Source organism: Silene latifolia, chromosome 3, assembly GCF_048544455.1.
Source record: "Silene latifolia isolate original U9 population chromosome 3, ASM4854445v1, whole genome shotgun sequence".
NCBI lineage: Eukaryota > Viridiplantae > Streptophyta > Magnoliopsida > Caryophyllales > Caryophyllaceae > Silene > Silene latifolia.
Genome location: NC_133528.1, coordinates 13,665,316 through 13,672,428, shown reverse-complemented (window position 1 = coordinate 13,672,428; position 7,113 = coordinate 13,665,316).

The window sequence follows — 7,113 nt, the reverse complement described above, 5'->3', positions numbered from 1 at the left end:
CCTACATTGATGGGTTCAGTGCTCTCTATTACTGGTCCCCCTTTCCCTTCTTGTAGTATTACTTTGGCTATGTAGGGAGGTATCTCAATTGAGTCTGGGTTTGGGTCATCCTCAGTATCATCGTAAACAGAATTGCATTCAAGATAACACAAAGTGTAAGCAGAACCTGATTTATTCATATTAAAGTTTGAGAAAAGTTGAAACAAAGAAGGCATCTGATCTGTGGTCAGCGGCGGTAAAGGGACAGTTGTTGGGATATTTCCCGAACTACTGTTACTATTTGAGGCTAAGCTAGGAGAAACAAAGGGAGTGGGGATGACGACAGGAGGAGACTCCTTAGTGACTTATCTAGACTCCAACTCTGACTCTGACTCGAATTCATCGTCTTCTGGTTCTCCTTTGAACATCTCTCCTTCTCCAGTGATGAGCTTGAAGAGTCTTCCTTGATTGTTGGTCCACTTGATTGATTTTCTCCATCCTTTCTGCTGGTTCGCGTTTGTTTCTGTGATCAACGCGGTAGGGTTGAAGTGGTTGTCTTGAAGTATCATGGTAATGATCTCATCCTGCGCGGCTCTAACAAATCGATCTTCCCCAAATAGTAGACTAACAGCTTGTTCGTCTAAGTAAGGTGCTTGACGTGCTTTGACGGTAAGAACCATCTCTGGAGGAATGGAGTAACAATCGTGAAAGATCTCGATTCCGGCTAGCTTCTTTCCGAGGTGGTGCCAAGGTTTGAGAAATCCGTGAAAGAGTTCTGGACTTCCTTCCCTAACAAAATATCCGTTTAAGGTAGGGAAATATGGTCGCATTTGGACTCCTACGTGCTTACGGTTTTGAACTTGGGCAAGCATCTCGAGAACTTTCTCTTTGGTAGGTTTATATCCTAGGCCATGTGGTATTCTTTTTTAGTTGCCTTCCTTGTAGGGTGCGAAGGTGTTTCTTCGGACAGGGTTCAAAGGCATTCCAGGGAAGTACCCCTGGGATTTGAGTATGTGGTTGACCACCAAGTTGGTGTAGGGATCGTAGTATAGGGGTACCAATTCACTTTCTATGACACTTATGCTTTGAAAGCCCCCAAGTTCATGTACTGGATCCGCAAGGACTTGATTATTTGACTTCTTTTCGATTATAGCCTTGATAGGCGACGAAGTGATCGTCACCACTTTGCCATTTAGTGGAATTTTGATCTTTTGGTGAAGGGTGGATGTTACCGCTTTGGAAGCGTGAATCCAAGGTCTTCCCAGAAGTATGTTGAAGGAAGCTTCAATGTCCACTATTTGGAAGTTAACCTTTCGCTCAATTGGCCCTGTGGCTATGGTTAGGTTAACGAGTCCTACCACCTTTCATCGTGTACCATCATATGCGCGAACACCTTGATTGGTAGGGGTCCAATCCGACTCTTTCATGCCTAGTTTGTATGCCGTTTTGAGGGGCATGACGTTGACCGCGGAGCCATCATCTACTAAGGTCATTGGCACATTCTTCTTTAAGCAAATGACAGTGATGTAAAGAGCCAAGTTGTGACTAGCGCCAAAGGGTGGCAAATCTTCGTCTGAGAAAGTAATAGGATTACTTAGCTTTGGTGATTCTTGGAAGACCAAGTTGACTACATCGTCGGGTGTTGAGTTATGTGCTACATTTAGTTTGGCCAAAGCTTGCAGTAAAGCTTGGCGATGTGGGAATGAGCTCGCTACTAATTGCCAGACTGAAAGATCAGCCTTTGTCTTCTGTAATTGCTTGAGCAAATGATCAGTAGAGTCATCTTCGTTATCATTTGGTGTGATAACGTTGGTTGGACCATTTTGAGTAGTACTTTGATATGGACGTCCCGAACGAGTTAGGTGGTCCACATCTTGGTCTTCACCATTTTGAACTATTTCCTTGACTAGGGAGTGTTCAATGAGATACTCGTCTTCATCGTCATCGGCCCATACTCCATTGACTGTAGCTAGTTCCCTCATTCTCATGATCTCGTCCTCTAATTGTGTGATTTGGTTGACTAGTTTAACAACCACGGCGACTATTTCTTGCATAGTGGTATTTTGAGAAAAGATTAGTGGCGCAAGTTCTTTAGGTGTCGCATTGGGGTCATGTAAAGTTGTCACCACATTTTCCAATTCCCAAACTTGCATGTCCACACTTCTTGCCCATGCGATGAAGTCGACAATGGTAGGGGAAATGGTAGAGTAGAACCCCTCACTCTCGATCGCGTGAATCTCGTCTTTGACTGGAGAAATGAGGTGCGAACAATCTAAGGTAGATTCTTCACTTGTGATCACTACAATTCCAAGAGGATTCTGAGTGTTGTTGGGCTTACCTCCCAGCGGTATTGGTAGTCGACCATCCTCAATCATGTCTTGAAGCACATTTTTCAATTTGTAGCATTTTTCTGTGTCATGCCCCTTACCCCTATGATATTCGCAGTATGAGTTCTCGTCCCAGAACTTGGACTTCTTTTCAAGTTTGGGTGTAGGTCCTATGGGTTGGAGTTTACCTTGTTTCATTAGCCTTTTTAGATCATTGGAGTAAGTGTCCCCAAGATTTGTAAATTTCCTTGGTGGGGCACTCTTCTTGGATGGCTCGAGAAGGTTAACTTCATCGGTCTTATTAGTGGAGCCGTAAGAACGACTTGTTGAGCCTTGATATCCTCGACCTACCGTTTTGGACAAGAGCCCTTTAAGGATGTCATCTTCGATCCTTGTTCCCAGCACGGTTAAGTCTTTAAAAGTTTTAATGTTTTGGTACCTCAAATGATTGGCATAGATGGGCTTTAAGTTGTCCACGAATTTCTCCACAAGGGTGGCCTCATCCGGGCGTTCAACTAGTTGGGTACTAGTCTTCCTCCACCTACTTAAGAAGTCGGTGAAACCTTCTTTGTCATTTTGGGTAAGAACCTCTAAAGTGCGCATGTTAACTTGGATCTCAGCATTATCCGCATATTGCTTAAGCAAACTCGACCGCGGCGTCCTCCCAAGTAGCGATCTTGTTATGTTCTAGGGAGTAGAACCATTGTAATACTCCGTATTTATAAGTCTTGGGGTACTCTATCGAGTAGCCCTTACTCTGTCGAGTAAGGGTAAGTTGCGAAATAAAATAGTTTCTGACCTGTTGGGTACTCGATCGAGTAGCTGGGGCACTCGATCGAGTAAGGGGGTACTCGATAGAGTACCTTGGGTACTCGATCGAGTGTCCGGTTTTACGGGGAGTTTTCTCGGGTTTTGTTAATTATGCGATTAAGGTATTTAAGTTCCGTCGTCTTTATTCTAAACCACTTTTACAAAACCTAAATCCCTGTTTAAGAGAGAAAGCAACAAGTTCATCTTCCTAATCGCATTCTTAGCAATTCCCGGAGTTCAGACGGTCAGTTCTTGTCGTTGTTTATATCGTTGGGTTCCTTGCGTCGAGGGTAAGATCTACGTACCCTTTTTATTGTATTTCCTTTGATTTGGTTAAACCCTAATTTAGAGATTGGGGGTTTTTATGTGTAGTATGTGATTGGTAGCCTATATGTGTTGTATGATAGGAGGAGGGTTCATAGAAGAGGCTTTTTGACTCAACAAAGAGAGACCGTCGATTGTGTGCATACCAGGTAGGATTTCCTACTCAGTATTAGTCCCATAATGGGATATTGGTTGATGTGTTGTATTTGGTTGTTTGATATAATAATTGTACTGTGATTGTGGTTGTGATCGTTGTTGATGGTTCGCGAGGTGTGGCCTCGGCTGAGTGGCGTCACTTGCGGGAGTGGCTTCACGCCCTAGTTTCGCCTTCTGTGGAACCCGCCACAGAAGGGATGTGCACATTAATGGACAGGGTTATCGCTCACTATGTGGAGCGGGGATTTGGTGGGTACGGGTGCGGTCCCCCACTGGCAGGGCTGGTCCAGTGGACAGTCAGTATTGAGATGATGGGAATTGGTTGGTTGTGTGTGTGTGTGTGTGTGACAGTTAAAGCTGTCTGTGTATCGTATTGTTGTTATACATATTGATTGTGTGATTAGTATCGACCCGGTGTTGTTTTGTAAACTGCGGTGATCCATTCGGGGATGGTGAGCGGATATTGAGCGGTATTGAGATGAGTCTTGGGATAGGTTTGGGATGCCACGACATGAAGATAGGAGTCTTCCGCTGTAGCCTTTAGTTTATTTACATTTCGGTTAGAAAGTCATTTTGAAATAATGTATCGTACTTTTGGTTTGGTTTTGAGGATTGTAACTATTCGCTAAATTATTTATAATAAACGTTGTTTCTTTATTGTTGTTTGATTATCATTGCCTCGGGTAACCGAGATGGTAATGTCTTCATACCTGAGTGGTCCTGGTAAGGCACTTGGAGTATGGGGGTGTTACAAATGGTATCAGAGCGACAATCCTGAAACCTGTAACCAATGAACCTAATGAACATAGGGAGTCAATTAAAATGAACCCGGGGTAAAAGTTGTAGGAGCTAGTGCAAAGGCTTGGGAGACGTCCTAAAGTCGCAGGGGTCGCCCTACAACTTTGAACCGGTCACATGGGGGAAGTGTTTGTCGAGTCGTATGTGTGTTTGGTTAACTTGTGTAAGAATGTGGTGAAATGTGTTAATTGTTGGGTGTTGAAGTAGAAAGTTGAGCATGTGAAAGAAAATGGTGATATGTGGGAATTTGTTGATGAAATGATAACATGTTGGATGATTTACAATGTGGCATTTAATAATATGATGAAATGATCTCGTAGACAGTAGAAAAGATGCGTAGCATGTGTATTATGATATAATGTGGTTTATAAGTTTAGCATGTTAGCATATGACGTAACATGCGGGTAGCTTTTATGTGTTAGCATGACTCGATCGAGTGGGGCCGACTCGATCGGGTGGGTTTTTAACGATTTTGAGTCCGAATAGCGTTTTTGGGCACTCGATCGAGTAACTACGGTACTCGATCGAGTAGAAATCACTCGATCGAGTAGCCTAGATACTCGATCGAGTAGGTAAGAGATCAGAAGGTATGTTATGGGTCTGATGTTTGGGTACTCGATCGAGTACGTGGGGCACTCGATCGAGTAGCCCGTTACTCGATCGAGTGTGTTTGGGAACTCGATCGAGTGGGTTCTGGGTGGCGTGTTTTCGTGTTTTGAAGTTTAGTACGTATGTTCATATCTACCCTTTCTTATATATGTATAGTTTCAAGATGCCGCCCAAGAGAACTGCTTTGTATGCGAGAGCTGAGCTTATGACCGTGGATGACATCGTTAAGATGTTAGAGCACCAGGATGCTCTTACTGAGACCCTAAAGAAAGTGAATGAGGATAAGAATAAGGATAAGGAGAAGGAGGTTGACCATTCAAAAATCAGCCTTTACATAGCGAGGTTTAACCCGAAAGAATACAAGGGAGTTGGGGAGCCTAACCTACTTGATAGTTGGCTTAGAGATGGAGAACATATTATATTTGGTTCACATCTGATGAGATGAGGGTAGAACAGTGCGTTCTATCGAGGGAGGCGGCGAGGCAAGTGGTGGGATTCGGTGAAAGTGAGTGCTAAGGAGATATATACAAGCCAAGGCTTACCTGCTATACCTTGGGAGGAGTTTCGTAGGGCTGTGAGGAAGGAGTTTGTACCGGAACATGTGAGGAGTAAGATGAGAGAAGAGTTTGATGGTTTTAAGATGACTGTGAGATGTCTACGTGGCTGAGTACTACAGTTTGTTCAATGAGAAGTCGAGGTATCTTTGAGGATATGGGTTTGAGTGAGGAGAATCTGGCATTGAGGTTTGAGAGGGGTTGACCCCTAAGATTATGGATAAGTTACCCGTGGGAGTCCTTACCGATGTTAAGGAAGCTTATGAGAGGGCTGGAAGAGCTGAGAGGTTGGTGGAGATGGCTCAGGAGAGGTTAGGTGGTGAGAAGAGGAAGTCCGAGAGCGAGGGTGGTGGCCAATCTAATCACAAGAAAGGCAACCACAATCGATCTAAGGGATTTTCTTCCTGGGTGCAGGTTCGATCTTTGGGGCTTCCTTTGGGCGTGGCCGTGGAAGTGTGAGTAATAGTTGGGGAGTGACCTTCTATAGCTGTGGTGGTGTAGGCCACAAGAGACATGAGTGCACAAGTGCACCAGGATCTTTCCAGAGACCGGCGCAGAGCTTCGCGAGCAACGAGACCGGCTGGATCATGGCCAAACCGGGAAGTCGAGTTACCAGAGTGGAGGCAACCGCAACGGCGGTAATTCTTATCAGAAACCACCTGCGAACAACAACAACAATCAAGGGTCGGGTGCTAAGCCGACCACATCAGCTAGTACTGTCCAGGGAGGTGGGTAGAAGACCAGTGGCAAGTTATTCATGATGGAGAAGAAAGCAGCTGAGGAAGATGCGCACGTTATCACCGGTACATTCCTTGTTAATGGTATTCCTACCTTTGTTTTGTTTGATTCGGGGGCTTCTCGATCGTTTGTGTCTTGAGTCATGTAAAACAGTTGGGTTTGAGAGTATATGAGTCTGTTAGTGAGCAAGTTTTCATACCTTCGGGTGAGTCTGTATCGTGTGGGAGATTGTTCAGGGATATATCTTTGATAGTTGGGCAAGTTGATTTCCCTGTAGACTTGCTAGAGTTTCCTTTTAACGGTTTTGAGATGATAGTTGGGATGGATTGGTTAGGAAAGTATAAAGCTAAGATAGACTGTCATCAAAAGAAAGTGTCTTTAAGAGGTCCTAAGGGTGTTAGTGTGTCTTATCGTGGGTTTCTAGTCAAACCCAAAGTTAAGTTGATTGCACACTCACCTTGAAGTCTTATCGAGGAAGGGATGTCCGCTGATCTTGTGCCATGTGAGAGATGATCGGATAGAGAGTCCGGCGATTGATGAGATACCGGTGGTGGGTGAGTTTGCGAGATGTTTTTCCGAGAGGAGATTTCGGGGTTGCCACCGAAGAGGGAGATAGATTTCACCGTTGAGTTGAAGCCGGGGACGGGGCCAATCTCTAAGGCACCGTACCGTATGGGTCCTAAGGAGATGGAGGAACTTAGGAAGCGATTGGATGATCGATAGAGAAGGGATACATTAGACCAAGTGTATCGCCGTGGGGAGCACCCGTTCTTTTCGTGAAGAAGAAAGATGGGAGTTTGAGGTTGTGCATAGATTAC